The sequence below is a fragment of the Mustela lutreola genome, chromosome 12 (assembly GCF_030435805.1).
Source record: "Mustela lutreola isolate mMusLut2 chromosome 12, mMusLut2.pri, whole genome shotgun sequence".
NCBI lineage: Eukaryota > Metazoa > Chordata > Mammalia > Carnivora > Mustelidae > Mustela > Mustela lutreola.
Window position 1 is genome coordinate 38702986 of NC_081301.1, and position 20105 is coordinate 38723090.

A 20105-nucleotide genomic window follows, 5' to 3' on the forward strand; every position below is an offset into this window, starting at 1 on the left:
AATTCAATGCTAGATTAGTGAAGTCTCTTCCTAAGGGACTTGAGTTAGAAAGCTAAGAGGGATCATGGAATGTATAAAAGGAAATTTATATTTACTGTATGATACTAATTTTAATAATCTACACACAAGTGCCAAAGTGACTAATCAAAAAATTGGTATTCACAGTTATATGTAAAGGTTTTGATTCTGTTCATTTCAAGTGTTAAAGATGCAATTTTCTAGGACAACATTTTGATTGCATTTAATTTTGCTGTGAAATTTGAAAGAAGACCTGAGATTTTCTGATTATCCTCTTCATAATACTATCTCTGTTTATTATGTTCTAGATGGTATCCATTTCTGCATGGGATTATAGTTTCCACAAGCACACTATAGATTTGGAAGATCCTTACCAACCAATTTGCTTTGGTTCTTTTCACATTAATCTTTTGCTAGCTTTTTCTTTTTTAGTCTTTCAAAAACATGTTTAGTATGCTTCCATTTATTTAAAAAAGTACAAGGATAATACAGATCACAGTTACAATGGGTTGAAACACATCAGATATGTTAAAATCCATGAAGTCTTCATGATTTATTTAAGAAGCTCACTGTTTTGAATATAGGCAGATAAAGGAAAGGAATCCAGGATTTACTCTGCCTTGTATATTAGAATTGTACTTCTTAGGACCAAAGAATTGATGAGGGGAAGTTTACTTTTAAAAAGATAAGTGAAGCTAGACAATAAGACAATAGATCACAGATTATAGGCTAAGTGAAGTTACGTATTAAATACATATTATCCTGTAGATTTTTGTCTAGTAGATAAGCAAATTGTTCCTGCCCAGTGGAAAAGGTAACCCCAAAGATAAAATGCTGACCAGTTTGGTATATGATCTAAAAAACCGATTCTAACATTCCTTTATTAAATTGATAATAAATTCCTAGCACCTCAGAATGTTCTTTGAACTACTTTTTTTTTTTTTTTTAAATGTGATGATAGCAGTCTTATATTTGAGGCTCAGGAAACAAACAACTGCATTCCAAAACAGCTAAATATGCAGGTCTAAAAAATGAAGGTACTTTTTAAATTGCTGTATTCACTCTGAAGTCTGTTCATCTCCATCAGCATCCCAAAGATGACACAGGTGACCTGCTCAGGTATAGAATGAAATGACACGCATGCTGTACCACTGACATCACAGGACAGTTGCCTGTAACAACTGGTCTTCTGACCCTGGGCTCCAGCTGCACTTGCTCACAGATTGTCATGCTCAGCCGGGAAAGCAGTGGTCTAAGCAACCTCTAGATCATGCCCACACTGTGCTCCCAAAGCTGGGTCTATGACTGCCTCTGGTGGGGCAAGAGAAGCCATGGTGACAAACTCCAAGTTAGGATCTCCAATTAGTTTTCGAGCAGGTCACAAGAAGGGCTTTTCAAGTTGTATTGACTTTTGGCAGAAATGTCATAGAATTTCTTTTGGTGGAAGGCAATAGATTTTGCCTTACCTTTCCTGTCCTTAATGTCTACTTTGTTGCCCCATTGCACAGTGGGGATGTTTTCACATACTTGTACTAGATCACTATGCCAGCTAGGCACATTCTTGTAAGTAATTCTTCATATTATATCAAACATTATAGTGGCATACCGGGCTTGGATATCCTAACCATCTCTCAGCCCACCAAATTTGTCCTGACCAGCTATAGCCCATACCAGGAACTTCATAAGTTCTTTGTGGGTATGGAACACAAGGGGATGGACCTCAACAATAAGGTGGTTACATCTTTTCAAATTCACCAATCAGATGACACTTCACAAATGTAGTTTTTTCAGGACCATCGCCAACCAATATAAGTTTCAACTGGACTTGGGGTTGCAGCCACTGTGCTCTTGCTTCTAGAAGTGTCTCCGGCCCATCTGACTGAGGCTGGACTGCTTTTTGTATATGACATTTTCTCAGTAATGAATTGAGTAAAATCCTAGATGTGTGTTTATGTTAAATTTGCATGAAAGTCATGATTTTACCTTTTTGAAAAATACATTCAGCGGCAATAAGTAATAAAATTAATAAATGAAGAAATGATACAATCAGTATTCTGAGTTGCTTTGCAACTCCTAATGAATTAATGGGTCTAAGCAGCAATCATCAATTGCTAACAACATCACCTACAAAAAAGAGACAGTTAGGTAATATGTACCTTGTGGTGGAAATATACCATATCTTCTATGAAGCAGTCCTGCCAGAAGTACTGAACCTGAATCTGAAGATACAGGTCAATGAGTGAATTAGGCTTCCAGAAAACTCGCATTGTGTTATTAATGATAATTAAAAAAAAATACAACCCTTTTATTTTATCCTCTCTCTGTTCCTTTCAGTCTGAGCTAGTAGTGATCTGCTGGTGAACATTTTCAAGAACCCTGCCTTTCACTCATGCATATCTAGGAATTCACTTCATTAGCAAGAGGCCCCTCCTTCCGACATGTCCCTGGATATTCCCATCTCAAATGTGGCTTTTGCTCAGCTGGCTGAGGAGATCTGTGTGTGGCATGCGTTATCTGTGGCGTGTCTGAGTACTCTGACCTACTGATTTTTCTCAGTTATTGGGGAAACTCTTCAGTGACACCCTCAGTTGTTTCTCTAGAGCATGATTTCCTGGCAGTGGTCTTGTAATTTCAGCATCTCTTGCAGTCTAAATAGGCTGAGGTTCCCAAAGTGTGAAGTCCTGATTCCTTGTAAACAATTCTTTGCTGAATTTCTCCCTTTCCTCTCCGCTTTTCTAATGAGCAGCAAGGGAAACAAAACAAAACTATTCACACTTTCACCACTTGACTTGGAATCTTCTCCACTAAATACCTACATTTCTCTTTTAAAAGTTTTGCTTTTTATAGAACCACAGGCCACAGTTCGGCTAAGCTGTCTGCCACTCCATTACAAGGATTTTCTTTCCCAGACAATTGAGGAAAGTCTACAGGGAAGGAAAGAACAACACAAACAGAAAAACTGACCTTTGAGGAAGCAGAATTAATCAAACACCCTCTCCTTTCCCCCTTATCCCCTTATAATGACCTATAAAAACTTAGAAATACATTGTATTCTACCCAGAGGATGAAATTCTATACCTGCGGGGGGCGGGGGGAAAGGAGCTGAAAGTTGCCAATAGTATATTCCTCATTTTCTTCTAAGTTCTCACCAGCAGCACCTTTAATGTCTGTCCTGTTTTTATCAGCAGTGTGCTTATGATTTAGGGATACTTCAGAGTGATACATGCCTTCTCTACCATGCTCCTCACCTCTTTCTGTGTCTTTACTAAGAAATCATTATTATCCATATTTCTACTAAAGGTCTGCTGAAGTCACTGTAGACTTTTTCTGTCATGCTCCTCAAAATTGTTCTGGCTTCTGCCACTGCCCCGTTCTAATTAGCAATGTTTATACCAGTCTACAAACTTAATACCCCTTTGCCAAATAACCAAACATATTCTGAAGAATAGGATGTGGACATCCTTGGGAGACCATTCTTTTACTTACTATATATGTTCACCCTAGAAGGGGTTCCCCAGGAAGCTGCCCATTTATTGGCTGCTCAAACTCAAATGAGTCTACTGTTAGCAGATGCTTGTGGATATAGACCCTCTACTTATTTAAAATATGGGGAGACAGTAAACATTCATTACCTATCTGAGGAAAGTCTTCAAAGTATTGAAAAAATAACTTAAACTGATATGGAGGAAAGAAAGTTAAACAAACAACCTTGCCTCCTCTCCCCACACATTTTAAATTAATAGCCTACAAAAATTCAAGAATACATTTATATTCTACCCATATATCAAGAAAATGTAGTAAAAAGGAATAACAGCAAAAAGAACTCTTAGAAATTAAAAATATGCATACAAGCATATATATACATATATACATATGTATATGTATATGTATATATGTATATATACATATGTAATTGTTGAAGATAAGAAATCCCCTTGAAAATAACATGAGATGCAGAGGGGAGGAGGGTGAGGGTTAGGTGAGCCTAGTGGTGGGTATTAAGGAGCGCATGTATTGCATGGAGCACTGGTTATGGTGCATAAACAATGAATCTTGGAACACTGAAAAAAAATAAAATAGAATTAAGATGTTTAAAAAAGAAAATAAAAAAGAAAATACATGAGATGGAAGATCAGTCCAAGAAGTTAGTTTCAACTGATCAGATTTCCAGGAGAGTGCTGACAAAGTGGAGTGAAAAGTATTCCTCCCTAAATGAAATTTTAAACTGAATTTCCAGAACTGAAGGGAAGCACAGGTCTTGAAATAGGAAAATCTTCTGCATGAGAAATGAGACATCTGTGAGATGACCTTAGACATCTGTAAGAAATTTCAGAAAATCAAGTATAGAGGATTCTAAAAGCTTTTTATAAGGGAAAGTAATATATACAATAAGACATAACTAGTTTGGACATGTCAGGATCAGTACCACTAGCAGATTACAGAGTAATTCTTTAAAGTTCAAAGTAAAAGTAACTTTAAACCTAGAATACTTATGCCAGTCAAATTATTAGTCATGAGTGAATATGAAGTTAAAGACCTTCATATATTAAGGGATTCATAAAATTTGTCTTTCATAATACTCCTCAGTCAAGGAATCAAAAACAAATAACTGTAGTAAGAAGACATAGGAGGAGTGAGAGGATTATATAAATCATCTAAATCTTCATATAAATGGCAGAGAAGAAATGGAGAAAATCTATATTTGAAATATAAAGAAAGCTTTAAGTACACCTTATTTTGCAACATGAAGAAAACCATCTTCAGAACTATATGTAGCCACATTTAAAAGTCATTGCTGCTGGTGTGTAGAATTAGGAGTGGAGAAAGACAGCTGCGGAGGTAGATGATGGTTAATTCTCATAATGAAGGCTTCATATCACTCTATGACTTCTGTACTTAGGGTTGAAAAGAAAAAAAAAAGATTGCATCTTCCAGCTGGAGCCATGCATAGGGAGAGTGTGGAGAAGGTGCCTGCCATCCGCCATCCCAGAGAACACCCCTTCGGGCGCCCAGAAGTGTGTCAAATCAGATGTCTTCCCTTCACGTCTACACTTCTAGACCAACCACTTCCTGCTAGGCCCTGCTGAGGTGAGTGTGGGCACTAGTGCCCTTGAAGAGTACTTGTCAGATTGCAGCAGCCTTGTGGGGTTTCCTGGATGCGAGCCCTGTTGTTTTTCAAAGCTAGATGTTTTGGAGGTTCATGTCTCAGGTGCAGATCTTAAAAGTTAGGAATTTTTGATGTGGGGTTCAAACCCTTAGCTCCTTCAGGAGAAGCTCTGGGTTTTCAGTTCCCTCTCAACTGTGGGTGGCTGTGCTGGAAGAGGGGCTTATGGAGAGATTGTGTCCCAGCCTCTCCTATTCCTTTTGATGTGGGCCTTCTCTCATTTTTTCAGACCTGTAGAAATCATGCAGTTGTTAGTTTTTTTTTGTTTTTTTTTTTTTTTTTTTGCAGGGGAAGTTGTTGCGTATGTAGCTGTAGGTTTGGTGTGTTTGTGGGAGAAGGTGGGTTCAGGATCCTCTTTTGGGCCTAGCTTGACCCAGAACTGACTTTTGTGCTTAGGAATTAAATTGAGAAAAATGATAAAGCCGAAGGAGAAGAGTCAATTTCCCTTATTTTTGTTATCAGCCAATGTATGGGTAATTTTTATATTACAGTGCCTGTAGCTTTGAAATCTCTGGAATAAGAAGTATAGAATTAATTAGTGTACTAAGGCTTTTGTCACTTTAGATTTTAAGCTAAAAACTAGCTTAAATAGAAATGCTTCAGTGCTGCCTATAAAATGAGTATCCTAGCAACTAAAACATATCCCAATAATTAAAGTCTCCATGTCAGCAACATTTAGACAGCAAGAGAAGTAACTGAATTACCAGAAGTAAACATCTAGCCATATGTTCACGGTGACCTTATCTGAGTGGCGCACTGTCTAGGTGCACAGGCAGTAAGAGTGGCCCTTCTGAAGTTGTCAAAAAACAATGAATTTGCTGTGCGTCATGAGATCAACTGGTGGAAACTTCCAGAGATTTTGCTTAAATTTCATGCATGTGCGCCACGTGATTTAGGTTCAGAGTCAATATCTATATGCATGAGTCCTGCCCTACTCGATAATTCCCTCAAATACTCCCATTAACAGCAAAGTAGATTTGTTCTCACAATAGTAAATGTCACAAGAAGTAGGGGAAGTTATAAATGGAAAGTCCTCTTACTAATGGACTTGAGGAGCTTCCAAATCTTTTCTAATTCAGAGATTGTCAGTGACTCTATACATATACCCCTCAGCACACCACTTACCAAAGGAGTTAAATATAGACAACTGTGAATAGCCACTGTTTTACTATAAAAAGGGGTATAATTGGGAATTAAACACTGGTAACGAAACACCATCAGCCCAAGATCTATTGATTCCAAATTGACAACATGATTTTGATTTTGTTGTGAAGGTAGGATGGTGACGCCTCTAAAAAACCTGCAGTCCTGAAGGGAAGAAATAACCCTGGTCATCCTTCTCTGCCCATTTTTAGTATTAAAGACAGTGTGGTTCTTACTCAGGCTCTAAGAGATGGGCTTGATTGGAAGTCCCCTCTGCCTCATGGTTAACTGTGTCAACGTAAACTGAATTCAACTGCCAGTTCAGAATGGCAGCCAGGTGACTGGTGACATAGGATTTGGGTATGTTAAGTATATCATTTCTATCAACCAACTCTGAGACAGTATAGTCAAGAAGTTCATGTGTAAATGTGATCTGCTTTTAACAATTTATTTAACACACAATAAGGGAAAATGAAATTTTTATGACTGTGCAATTGAAACTTAAGACCTGTTTGCAAACAGGTTAAATGTGGATACAGCAAATTGTTCAGTGAATGCGTAGATACTGTTTGGAATTAAGGAATGCATAGTGGAATTTGGAGTCACTGTCAAAGAATCAATTATAAGAGGTTATAAAGCTTGCTAAAAAATAAAACACTGTAAAAGAAAAGGATAAAAATTATAATAAAATAGCAACTGAGAGTCTAGAAATCAGTATGGCAGCACATGTAGGAGAAATATTGATAAGAAAAAAAAAGAATTAGGTTGAGGGAACTTTAAAACTATCTGGCTGATTCTGATATAGGTACAGAAAATCTCTAAAAATGTGGTAAGGACAAAAATATTCCTTTCAATTTTCCACTGACTGATGAATGGATAAAGAGATGTAATATATATATTATATATATAATGGAATTTGTAATATGAAATATATATACACACACTATGGAATATTACTGAGACATCAAAAAGAATGAAATCTTGCCATTTGCAAGAATGTGGATGGATCTAGAGGGTATTATGCTAGACAAACTAAGGCAGTCAAAGACAAGTACCATATTATTTCATTCATATGTGGGATTTAAGAAACAACATGAACATAGGGGAAGGGAAAGAACAACAAAATAAGATAAAAACAGAGAGGGAGGCAAACCATAAAGACTTTATTTATTTATTTTTTAAATTAATTTTTTTATTTTTTATAAACATATAAGGTATTATTAGCCCCAGGGGTACAAGTCTCTGAATCACCAGGTTTACACACTTCAACAGCACTCACCATAGCACATACCCTCCCCAATGTCCATAACCCCACCCCCCTCTCCCAACCCCCCTCCTCCCAGCGGCTTAACCCACTGAGCCACCCAGGCGCCCCTTGTGGTTTTTTTTTTTTTAATTTTTTATTTTTTATAAACATATATTTTTATGCCCAGGGGTACAGGTCTGTGAATCACCAGGTTTACACACTTCACAGCACTCACCAAAGCACATACCCTCCCCAATGTCCATAATCCCACCCCCTTCTCCCAAGCCCCCTCCCCCCAGCAACCCTCAGTTTGTTTTGTGAGATTAAGAGTCACTTATGGTTCGTCTCCCTCCCAATCCCATCTTGTTTCATTTATTCTTCTCCTACCCCTTTAATCCCCCCATGTTGCATCTCCACTTCCTCATATCAGGGAGATCATATGATAGTTGTCTTTCTCTGATTGACTTATTTCGCTAAACATATACCCTCTAGTTCCATCCACGTCATCGCAAATGGCAAGATTTCATTTCTTTTGATGGCTGCATAGTATTCCATTGTGTATATATACCACATCTTCTTTATCCATTCAACTTTTGATGGCTATCTAAGTTCTTTTAACTACAAAGAACAAACTGAAGGCCGATGGAGGGGAGGTGTTGATGTGGGCTAAATGAGTGATGGGCATTAAGGAGGGTACTGGTTGGGATAAGCACTGGGTGTTCTATGTAAGTGATGAATCACCAAATTCTACTTCTGAAACCAATACTATCCTATATGATACCTAACTTGAATTTAAATTTTAAAAAATTACCTTCAATTAGACTTTATATTTATACTATTAAATATCTACTTATGGTTTATTTTAGAAACTGGGAGGAACACATGAATGCCAAAAATATTACCAGTATAATTTGAAAAATGAATTTGGTTAATATCATATATCCTTTTCAGAAAGACAGCTACCTTGCTAATTCTACTATGATTTCCCATTTTGATCTGTAATACTTGAAGCATTGTCAGCCTGTGATTTTCTTTTCTTTAATATAATAATCTAGGCTACAAAATGAGGGTTTTTTTTTTTTTTTTTTTTTTTTAGTAGCATCTGAAAAGTACACAGTGCACTGTGGGAAGTGACATTCAGTGTCAGAGTAAAGTCTAATGTACAATGTTTCTTTATGGGTTAATATTTTATGGATTTCCCCCCTGCAGTTAAAACATGGCATGTGAAGTTTTGGCAAAAAGAGAATTATTTAAAATTTTGTGAATCATAAGTTTCTTTTGCAATGAGTGGCTATTACCAGGCATTCCACATAATTAGGCCAGAGGATTCATTTTGTAAGTATAATTCTCTTTGTAAGAAAATTGCCAAGAATTTTTTTTTTTTACATTTTATTTAGAAAAATTTAAACTTAAAGCAAATGGAAGAGTATACCCAGCACCCAGCTTAAACAATTTTCTTTCTTTCTTTTTTTTTAAAGATTTTATTTATTTATTTGACAGACAGAGATCACAAGCCCGCAGAGAGGCAGGCAGAGAGAGAGAGGAGGAAGCAGGCTCCCTGCTGAGCAGAGAGCCCGATGTGGGGCTCGATCCCAGGACCCCAAGATCACGACCCCAGCTGAAGGCAGTGGCCCAACCCACTGAGCCACCCAGGTGCCCCCTTAAACAATTTTCTAATATTCTGATCATTTTAATTTAGTCTCTCTTCCCATTTTTATTGAATTTTTTAAATAGTTTTTTAAAGGTAAAATTCACTACATTGAGATGCACAAATGTAACCCACACCCTATCAAGATGTAAAATATGTCTATCATCTGGAAACTTTCCTTATGTCTATTCCCTGCCAATCAAGGGCCCCCATCCCTGCCATGGATTAATTTTGTCTGTTCTAGAACTTAAGATTAATATAATCATACAATTTGCACTTACTTGCACTGGCTTCTTTTACACAGCATAATGGGTATGAGACTCATCCATGCTGTTGTATATATTAGTGATTCGTTCCTTTTCTCCACTGAGTAGTGCTCCGTGGTAAGAATATACCACCATCTGCTTCTCTACTCTTCTATTGATGGACATTTGCATGACTTCCAGTTTCGGATATTAAGAATAAATCTATTATAACCATTCTTCTATAAATCTTATCATGAGCTTATGTTTTCATTTCTTGTTTTGTATGCCTAGGAGTAGAATTGCAGAGTCAAAAGTAGGAGTATGTTTACCGTAAGAAACTGCCAGGACTTTTCCCAAGGAGATTGTACCATTTTACATTCCCACTAGAAGTGTGTTAGTGTTCTGCTAGCTACACATTCTTGCCAATAATTAGTGCGGTCAGTGTATTTAATTTTAGCCATTCTAGTGGGTATATGGTTGCAGCTTGTTATTTTTTTTTTTTTTAAAGATTTTATTTATTGATTTGTCAGAGAGAGAGGAGCGAGAGCGAGCACAGGCAGACAGAGTGGCAGGCAGAGGCAGAGGGAGAAGCAGGCTCCCTGCCAAGCAAGGAGTCCGATGAGGACTCGATCCCAGGACGCTGGGATCATGACCTGAGCTGAAGGCAGCTGCTCAACCAACTGAGCCACCCAGGTGTCCCGCTTGTTATGGTTTTAATTTGCATTTTCTTCACGACGAATGATGTCCAGCACTTTTGCATTTGCTGATTGGCTATTCATGTAGGTTCACATGTGAACTCTTGGTTTAGTGTTTTGTGTATTTTAAAAAAGGGGGCCATTGGCCTTATTTATTGGTAGTAGTGACGTATACCTTCCCGACGGAAGTCCCTTGTCTGGTTTATGTTTCACAAGAATTTTCTCTGAATCTATGCCTTGCCTTCATTTACAAACATTTTTTTGATGAGATAATTTTAATGAGAATATTGTAATTTTAAGTTTTTGCTTTCTGGGTCCTAGGAAATGTTTTCCTTTCCAGAGTCACAAAGTTATCCTTTTATGATTTCTTCTAAAAACCTCATAGTTTAATCTCTCGGATTCCAATCTATGATCCTGTTTAGAATAATTATTATGTATGATATGAGGTCAAGGTTAAGATTGATTTTTTTATCTACATGGATGTTCAATTGCTCTTCCCCATTTCTGTAAAGACTTTTCTTTCCACATTCAATTGTTGCCTTTGTTAAAAAGCAGTTATTCATATAACTTTGTGCTTGCTTTTGAACTCTACCTGCCCCATTTATCTATCTATCCATATGCCAATACCATATGATCTTGTTTAAGTCTGGTAATACAAATCTTCCAAATTTGATTCTCAATTTCAAGATAGTAGATTATGGTTAAACATGGTTTTGCATGTAGCTAGCTTCCTTTTCATACTTATATATGTTTTTAAAAGAATTTAAATTAATAAGTATTCATTTTAGAAACTTGAAATTCCAGATAAAGACACATAAAGAATTTGTGAAAATCACTCCTAATCCTCATGGAACTTGAACATATCTAAAGCACATGCAAAGACATTGTGAGGGGTGCTTGGGTGGCTCAGTGGGTTAAAGCCTCTGCCTTTGGCTCAGGTCATGATCCCAGCCCAGCCCCGCATCGGGCTCTCTGCCCAGTAGGGAGCCTGCTCTCTCTCTCTGCCTGCCTTTCTGCCTGCTCATGATCTCTGTCTGTCAAATAAATAAATAAAATCTTTAAAAAACCAAAAAACCAAAAAAACATTATGAATAAGGTCAAGTGTATACCTAGAGCTGGCAGATGAATGGTGCTGTCAATTAGTCTGGTCTTTTATCTGCAGGGCTTTGAACAATGCTGCCCTGGGAGATACGTATTTGCCTATGAGGAGATTCAATCAACAAGAGCTAACATTGTCTTGTTATTCAAGAGAGTTTTGAGGGGTACCAGGGTAGCACAGTCAGCTAAGAGTAGGACTCTTGGTTTTAGCTCAGGTCGTGATCTCAGGGTGATGAGATTGAACCCTACATGTGGTTCCTCACTCAGCAGGGAGCCCGCTTGAGATTCTGTCTCCCTCTCTCTCTGTCCCTCCCATTCATGTGCACGCTCTCTCTCTTTATCAAATAAATATAAACGAATGAATGAATGAATGAATAAATAAATAAATCTTTCTAACATTTATGTTTTTAAAAGTCTTGATATATTAAACTGGGTTATCAGTATGCCCTTTCGGTAAGAATTCAGAAAAGAGGAAGACATTACTGGGATTCTGATTGTATTTGTCTTATTAGCTTAAATTCTCAAATTCTACGTGATCGAGAAAATGAGGATCCACTGTTTTAAATGTAATGGCTTCAAATTCATTAAATAAATATTGCCTCTGTTCATGTGAGTGTGAAAAAAAATGAGGGAATACAAGCTAGGCTGTTAGCATGAAAATGTAGTGGCCTATATTAAGTATGTAAGGAACAATCATACCAAATGAGAAAGCATCACTCTACCTAAGACATTTCATTTCTGCATATTTAGGAAAGTCCAGAGTTAGCTGCGGTCCTCCATGTGGCACTTCACTATTGTGAGTTTGTTGTCACTACCTTCTTCTCTTTTTATTAAGCCTAGCAACCCAAGAGTTAGCTGGGGGTAATGAGCAGCTGTGGTGCCTCTTCATTACCCAAAGGCTTGGGATCTGCTCTTTGCTCCTATGTCTTTGAGTTTCTAAGTTTGGGGGGGATTTTTCTTGATTCTTTGGTGGGCATATTTTCTCTTCCCAAAGGCTAGACTGTGGACTTACACCACCTTCTGAGTTTTTAGCAATGGAAGATTTTTTTTTTCACCTGTCTTTGAATATTTCTTTGGTCGTCAATGTAGAAGATTGGGGTTTGGGTATGTTCAAAACATTCGATTCATGCCATCAGTGAAAGTTAATTATCCATGTTTTGTAGTGTGTAGGGAAGACTTTACATATAGAATTAAAGAAATACCTGTGGTAATTCTCAAACTATTATGCATATTCATAATTAGACCAATGGGGACAAATATTATACTTTCAAAATCTTTTTCTGTAATTAAACCTATTCTTATCTTTAATATGGGCAATGGCTTTTTTTTTTTTTTTAAAGAATTGTGCTGTTGAGTATAAGTTTTTGATTTAATATCCTAATACACCTTGTTAGGTAGACAAAACTCATTGTCCTTCATAATGCATGACAGAAATTAAAATAGTAGTTAACAATTAGTTGGCTTCTTTGAATTTCTGAGAACTTATCATAGTTAAGAATTAGAGCCCCAAATCTTAGTTTCTCCTTTATGCAGAAACCAAGTCAAATTTTAAGAAACATTATTCATTTGCTCATAAACAAAGGGGAAAAATTTAACTCATCCCTGGGCTTTAGGGAAACCATCACAGTTGTTATTAATTATAAATGAAGTCAAACTGAATGATATTTTAAAGAAAGTTCACTTTCCCCCTTGAGCATATACTGGTTTTCTATTTTCTTAATTTCTATAGTAATTATTGGCAGTTCCAATGATTGGTATTTAAACAAAAGCTACCTTAATTTTCACTTCAGTTTCAATCTTATGTGAGTGGGGTAATGGAAGAGATGACTTCCCAGAAAAGCCCCTGGTTGAGGCATTGTTACTGTCTTATACATCGCTTACCATGATGTAATGGTAATTACATTATGTAATTATATTCAGGGCATATTTTCTGTGATAACAAAAAATAAATAAAAATGGGGTTATAGAGGGTCTTGGATATTGTGTCAGAGTATTTGCATTTCTTTTTTTTTTTAATATAATTTTTTATTTTTTATAAACATATATTTTTATCCCCAGGGGTACAGGTCTGTGAATCACCAGGTTTACACACTTCACAGCACTCACCAAAACACATACCCTCCCCAATGTCCATAATACCACCCCTTTCTCCCAAACCCCCTCCCCCCAGCAACCCTCAGTTTGTTTTGTGAGATTAAGAGTCACTTATGGTTTGTCTCCCTCCCAATCCCATCTTCTTTCATTTATTCTTCTCGTACCCACTTAAGCCCCCATGTTGCATCACCACTTCCTCATATCAGGGAGATCATATGATAGTTGTCTTTCTCGGCTTGACTTATTTCGCTAAGCATGATACGCTCTAGTTCCATCCATGTTGTCGCAAATGGCAAGATTTCATTTCTTTTGATGGCTGCATAGTATTCCATTGTGTATATATACCACATCTTCTTGATCCATTCATCTGTTGATGGACATCTAGGTTCTTTCCATAGTTTGGCTATTGTGGACATTGCTGCTATAAACATTCGAGTACACGTGCCCCTTTAGATCACTACGTTTGTATCTTTAGGGTAAATACCCAGTAGTGCAATTGCTGGGTCATAGGGCAGTTCTATTTTCAACATTTTGAGGAATCTCCATGCTGTTTTCCAGAGTGGCTGCACCAGCTTGCATTCCCACCAAGAGTGTAGGAGGGTTCCCCTTTCTCTGCATCCTCGCCAGCATCTGTCATTTCCTGACTTGTTGATTTTAGCCATTCTGACTGGTGTGAGGTGATATCGCATTGTGGTTTTGATTTGTATTTCCCTGATGCCGAGTGATATGGAGCACTTTTTCATGTGTCTGTTGGCCATCTGGATGTCTTCTTTGCAGAAATGTCTGTTCATGTCCTCTGCCCATTTCTTGATTGGATTATTTGTTCTTTGGGTGTTGAGTTTGCTAAGTTCTTTATAGATTCTGGACACTAGTCCTTTATCTGATATGTTGTTTGCAAATATCTTCTCCCATTCTGTCAGTTGTCTTTTGATTTTGTTAACTGTTTCCTTTGCTGTGCAAAAGCTTTTGATCTTGATGAAATCCCAATAGTTCATTTTTGCCCTTGCTTCCCTTGCCTTTTGTGTTGTTCCTAGGAAGATGTTGCTGTGGCTGAGGTCGAAGAGGTTGCTGCCTGTGTTCTCCTCAAGGATTTTAATGGATTCCTTTCGCACATTGAGGTCCTTCATCCATTTTGAGTCTATTTTCGTGTGTGGTATAAGGAAATGGTCCAATTTCATTTTTCTGCATGTGGCTGTCCAATTTTCCCAACACCATTTATTGAAGAGGCTGTCTTTTTTCCATTGGACATTCTTTCCTGCTTTGTCGAAGATTAGTTGACCATAGAGTTGAGAGTCTATTTCTGGGCTCTCTATTCTGTTCCATTGATCTATGGGTCTGTTTTTGTGCCAGTACCATGCTGTCTTGATGATGACAGCTTTGTAATAGAGCTTGAAGTCCGGAATTGTGATGCCACCAACGTTGGCTTTCTTTTTCAATATCCCTTTAGCTATTCGAGTATTTGCATTTCATTGCCTAAGTCTTGAAAAGTGAGGATGGTGTTTTGGGAGGACACATAGGGAAGGTTGCATCTGAGATACTTTTTCTCATAGTGGAGCATAGGATGGATTAGAGATGGTAGAACATGGAAGTAACAGCAGCAGTGAGGAGGCTGTTACATAAGCATCACTTTTTATAGGCACGCTATGACCCAGGCTAACCAAAATTCTCATCGCTTCTCTATCATTCTCTGGATTTTGTTTTCACTTTTCCTTTGTTCCTTCAATATCTTGTTCTGGTAACTCCTCTTCTCTACACTCAAGGCCCTGCCAAGTCATGAATGAATGTGATGCCCTGGTGAAGTACCACCTCTTCCACAAAGACTTTTTGGACTCCTTTAGTTGGTAGTTTTTGTTCTTATTTTTGAAACCCTCACACCGTATTTCTAAAGAGAACATGACATATTTCCTGTCTTTGAGCACCAGAGTTGCAAGGAGTTAAGTCATTCACATGCCTGTTACTGTGTGTTCTCCTCGTGATGGTGTGCAAGACCCCTGATACTGCATTTGTTTGGTTTGGTTTGGTTTGGTTTATTTTATTTTATTTTATTTTTTTTTCTCTTTCATTGAGTTCCTCTCTGGATCTTGTTTGTACAATTTGGGGGAAAACTTGTTATCTAGGAACTGATAAACAGTATGATCATGGGATGCTGCTTCCTCCTCCATTTTTTAAAGATTTAGTTATTTATTTGAGAGAGGGAGGGAGAGAGAGAGAAAGAGAGAGAGAGAGAGCGCACACAAGCTGAAGGGCCAGAGGGAGAGAGAGAGAGAGAATCTGAAGCAGACTCCCCACTGAGCACAGAGCCCTCAGGGGGCTGGGTCTCATGACCCTAAGATCAGGACCTGGGCCCAAACCAAGAGTCCAACACTCAACCAACTGTGCCACCCAGGAGCCTCTGGGATGCTCTTAAGGACAACTAGGAGTATCAGGGAAATCCATTCCATTTGTTTATAGATTTCACAAACACCCCCAGATCTAGCAGTGGAGCCTACAGGGCATGCTGGGTCTGTGTAAGGCCTGCCTGTGCTCCTGTATGGGCAGCTTACCAGGGTTCAGACCAGTCTGCACGGTCTCCACCAAAGACTTCTTCACAGAGCACTGACTAGTCCCACATGTCATATAAGGTCATGTGTCAGGGAGAAGAGGAGAAAACTCTTTTAAATGCTGTAGAGCTTCACGTAAGATGAAAACGGAGACCTTACTAATGATCTTGAAAAGTAGTTTTGGGGGATTATGTGGATATTGGACTGATGGCTTGGCTTTCAAGAAAGTATGGAAGAAGGGCGCCTGGGTGGCTCAGTCAGAAGAGTGTGCAACTCTTAATCTCAGTGTTGTGAGTTCAAGTCCTATGTTGGGTATGGAGATTACTAAAAAAAAAAAAATACACTTTAGGGGTGCCTGGGGGGCTCAGTTGGTTAAGCCACTGCCTTCGGCTCAGATCATGATCCTATTAACAAAGGATCACAGAGTTGCCACTACTTTGCTTAGGACAGGGACCAGAGCTGGAGGAAAGGCTTTAGCAGACTGTGCGGAGTCTGCTTCTTCCTCTGACCTTCTCCTCTCTTGTGCTCTCTCTCATTCTCTCTTTCTCTCAAATAAATAAATAAAATATTAAAAAAAAAAGAAAGTATGAAAGAAGAAAAATTGGATAGAGCAAGTATATGGTAAAGAGAAAGAGAATCTTTCCCAAATTGTCTTTCTAAAGTGGAGAGAAGCACAACTGAGAGAAATTTCCAGTCTTACAATTCTGAATGATAAAGAGATGAAGAAATCAGGAAGAAGTCACAAAAAAATTGAAATAATATAGTTGATCATAATGAAGTGCTATAAATGTTGTATTTTTATTATTTGCTCACTCATGTATACTCCCTATTTCTAAGGAGAACAGCTTTAATGGGGAGCTTGCATTATATATGGGCTTTGGGTAGGTAGATATTGTAGTTGGATCATTCAAAAAATAATAAAACTTGTGATTTATTAGTTATAATAAATAATTATTAGTTATCAGTTAGATAAACTGACTGTATTTTCAAGATAATAAAAAGTTTCCACCATCCTTGTGTTATGTGTACCTGTTGATGTTTGGGGGGGTCATGAAAGTAATGCCAGGTATTCTCTTTTTATTTTCATCACTCTGCAGTGAAATGAAGTCACAGGCCAGAATGAGAATGTTAGAATAATCATGTTTTATTTGAATTATGGCTGTATTAATGCATTCTGTTATTATAAAACATCACCCAATGTTGCATTATTCTAGTCATTCAGTAGTAAATGGAAAAGCAATTCATAATTAAATTAGTGAAACCCAGCATCAGGCTGACCTTTCAGTAATTCATTTTATGGCTGAACTGTAAGATAGATATAATATGCTGTATAATCTTTGACATATATTATGGATTTAAATAAATTAAATGGAATTAATGTAATACACATGCAGTTGAAAGAGTGTGGAGATAGGAGTATTTTTATGTGTGACCTTCCTAATTAGGCAGTGAAGTAGGCTATTAACAAAGGATCACAGAGTTGCCACTACTTTGCTTAGGACAGGGACCAGAGCTGGAGGAAAGGCTTTAGCAGAAGGTTCTATTAAAATCTATCATGCTTTACTCCTGACCCATGGTTTAAATTCAAAGTGTAAACAGAAAGGGGAATGTCTAGGTTTTTCTGTTAGTTTAGGTCTTTGAAGAGGTTTCTAAAACTTATATCCTGTTTAGACTAGTTCATTAAGAACCCATTATATTGTATCATAAGAGGCAATTGTCATTAATGACCCACTTTTCTTTCTCTCTACACATTTACTTTCTGTTTATAGGTATGCATACCAGTACTAAATATGAATAAGGCTTGTATATGATAAAAATTTTAAAAGTAATTCCTTTTTTAGGACTTGAGACCGTGTTATTGTGATTTCCTCTTAGTAAATGCTCTGGCTGAGGTTTTCTAAACCTTAGGCTAAATAAAAACTGATTTCATTCCTCCTCCCCCCACACTTTTCAAAATGTCTTTGGAATAGAAAGTTAACTTCTTTAAAATGTGATACAGCATTGTTATTTTAATTAGATTTTTAAAATTATTATTACAAGTTGAACATGTTTCTTAGCTATAAATACTTCCAGTGCTTGCAGTTCATTGTTTCAACAATTTTGCCAATCTGTCTCTTGGGGTTTTAGCATTTTCTATGTTACGTGAATGACCGTTTTTACCCTACAGGTATTTTCCTACTTTCTCCTTAGTCTTCTTGGGGTGTTTTTGATATGCTGAAAGGTGTCATATTCATATTAACCATTTTTCAGAATCCTACCTTTGTTCTTAAACTTATAGCTTAGTTTCCTTCCAGATGTAGAGTCTTCCACTATTCTTATGGTTTATTTTCCCACAAATAACTCTTTGTTGAAGATCTAAATATTTTTTTTTCCTTTTATGGAGGTAACCAATACTATACTTACTGAATAATATTATTTTCTAAATATTTGGCATTATATTCCTGCCTCCATTCTATATAAAATTAATAACAAGAGATTATATAAATTTAAGATACAAATACAAATAGATTCTAGTATGATAGATTGGAGTTCTTTTACTCTCTGCTCAGTTGGCCTGTTGGTTTGTTCTTGTTTCCAGACTAAACTATTATAATTATAGCTTTATAGTGTATTCATTATCTGACAGAGAAATTAAACTTCTTTTCATTTTTTTCAAATTTTTAGCTAATCTCGGATGTTTTAAAATTTTTGTTAATTTAAAAAATATGTTTACAAGTTTAGTGTTACACATTGAACTTTTAAATTATTTTGAGATAAATGGACATCTTTATAGTATTTAATTTTCATGAAGAACAATGTCTGCCTTCTCCATGCATGTACATCTGAATCACACTTAAGAGACTTTTTGTGGTTTTCTTCATCTAAGACCTGTGGGATTTCACATCACTATCAGTCACCCACACATAAATGCATTTGGCTTGTACTCTTAACACGATATATTCCCCCTCTACTGCATCTTTTTAAAGTCCTTCAAACTTCTCTTCACTGTCCTTACTATTTACTGCTTTTTTTCCCTCCACTTTTCCCCCTCCCTAATACAGACATTCAAAATGGTTAGGGGAAGCTTATTATGTCCTAACATCACTTAGCTCTGTCATGTTGAAAGTGACAAATAGATCCATTCCTGAATCAATGAAGGATAATCATGGTTCCTTTACTATGATAGAGAAGTCATAGAAAGTGATTTGCCCACCGTTATTATTCAAATATAGTAAGATTTATTTCACAGTTCTCAATACAATATAAAATCTCATAATAAATCATTTAATATTTTGCTTCACTTACCAAGCAAATTACTAGCTATTTTCCCTCAACTCACTAAGATAGATATTACATTTTACAATTTGCATTGCTTTTTACTGTAGGTGTAAAAATGAAATCCCTGAAGATTTATAATGACAAGATAACTACAGTATAAAAACAGGAAGGGTTCAAGCTTTATGACACACAATTTAATTCAAGGTTATGAAAATAGAAATATTGAAGCTAAATAAACATCTTTCATAATATATTATAACACAAATAGTTTGGTGAAGAGAGTTTATTTTTACAAACTTAAATCTGAAGTATTTTCCATTTAAATAATATACTTGAACTAGTATAAAATCTGGCTAAAAAAACATTTTTACAGGGTACATACATACAGTTTTATGTTAGAAACATTATGGGTTTTCTCTCACTGGAGCAGCAATACATCTTTTATATTCTCAAGTCTACTTTTCAAATAATATAATTTGATCCAACTTTTTATATATTTAAAATTTTTAGTGGAAAATCTCAAACATATAAATGCACTAAGATTTGGGGGCAACCCATGAGTGGAGAACAGGAAAACCAGATTAGCATGGATTACAGAGAATTCCCTTAAAGGAGAAGTGAGATTATATTTTGTGGAGAGATATTAGGCATTATCCCAGAACCACTTAGTTGCAATCTGAATTTATGGTAAGTGGAAAAATTCATGTATTAACATCTCTTTGTGTGAAGAAGCTCATAAGTCAAGTTTATAACAAAGTTATGGCCTGTTTTTAGTTTTAAGAATTCCCAGCACCAGGGGCACCTGGGTGGCTCAGTGGGTTAAGCCTCTGCCTTCGGCTCAGGTCATGATCCCAGGGTCCTGGGATCGAGCCCCACATCGGGCTCTCTGCTCTGCAGGGAGCCTGCTTCCTCCTTTCTCTCTGCCTGCCTCTCTGCCTACTTGTGATCTCTGTCAG

General features: G+C 36.9%; 1 pseudogene; it reads right to left on the reverse strand.

Annotated features, from left to right (window-relative positions):
- Nucleotides 1-1234: 1234 nt before the first annotated feature.
- Nucleotides 1235-20105, reverse strand: part of LOC131812124 (GTP-binding nuclear protein Ran-like) — an 80735-nt pseudogene continuing 61864 nt past the window's right edge.